Below are 1,368 nucleotides of genomic sequence, written 5' to 3' on the forward strand. Positions count from 1 at the left end.
AGCTGGGCAAATGGATTTTTCTGTTTAGAAAAGGTAGCGAGTTTATTTAAGATAGTTAACAGAATATTGGATTATAAAAGGGATAAGTTGATCTTGGATTTGTTTGTTTAGAAAGGTAGCGAATTTATTTAAGATAGTTAACAGAATATTATAAAAGGGATAAGTTGATGTTGGATTTGTTTGTTTAGAAAAGGTAGCGAATTTATTTAAGATAAGTTAATAGAATATTGGATTATACAAGGGATAAGTTGATGTTGGATTTGTTTGTTTAGAAAATGTAGCGAATTTATTTAAGGAGTTAACAGAAATATTAAGTTATAAAAAGGGATAAGTTGATGCTCTGTTTTCCCGTGACTTAAACCATTCTCTCCTTCTCTTCTGCATACGATGGCGGAGCTCGGGCAGAAAATGAAAGGGAGTTAGGGCATCATCTCCGGCGGTCGGCCAAGGTCCTAGAAGCCCTTTTTGTTCGGTTGTGAGTCCAAGAATCAAGGTAAGTGCTTCTCACCTGCAGTAGGAGTAGTTTCGAACCTTTGTTCTTCTTGAATTCGAAGCATAAGAAGCGCTTATAGTGCAGATTTTTAATTAAACATATAGTGCAGCTTTTAATTAAGCTTATAATGCAGATTTTTATGTAGAGCTTATATTGCAGATTTTAATTAAGCGCTTATAGTGCAGATTTTTAATTAAGCCTATAGTGCAGATTTTAATTAAGATTATAATGCAGATTTTTATGTAGAGCTTATATTGTAGATTTTAATTAAGCGCTTATAGTGCAGATTTTTAATTAAGCCTATAGTACATATTTTAATTAAGCTTATAGTGCAGATTTTTATGTAGGCTTATAGTGCATATTTTAATTAAGTTTATAGTGCAGATTTTATGTTTGCATAGTATGCAGAAATAGTGTAGCATAGAATGCAGAATCTTGATTAGAATAGTATGCAGAATTTTGATTAGCATAGTATGCAGATTTTTTGTTTATGCATTTCAAAGTTAGAATTTGTTTAAACATTTCAGTTTTTAAAGAAGCATTCTTTTATTAAAGGTATTAAAAAGTATAAGAAAGATAACGAAAAGAAAGAAAAAGGCCAAGGCCTTAAGTAGATCTCAAAGTCAAGACTTTAGGGATTTTGGCACACAAGGTGCTCGTTAAAATACCGAGGCATCATATATTAGAAGTATTAAAAGATAATAAGTATTTTACTTTTATCAGTGACACTGTGCTGGACTCTCAATTGTCCTTGGGTTGGGCTCCCATAGTTGTCCCTAGGTTTAGATAACCTAGTAGTAACGGCACGGCCGACGGTCGACGGTCGACGACCCGAGGGTCGCCAAATGGGCCGCCAAATGAGCCTCCAAATGGGT

The sequence above is a fragment of the Zingiber officinale genome, chromosome 8A (genome assembly GCF_018446385.1).
Source record: "Zingiber officinale cultivar Zhangliang chromosome 8A, Zo_v1.1, whole genome shotgun sequence".
Taxonomy (NCBI): domain Eukaryota; kingdom Viridiplantae; phylum Streptophyta; class Magnoliopsida; order Zingiberales; family Zingiberaceae; genus Zingiber; species Zingiber officinale.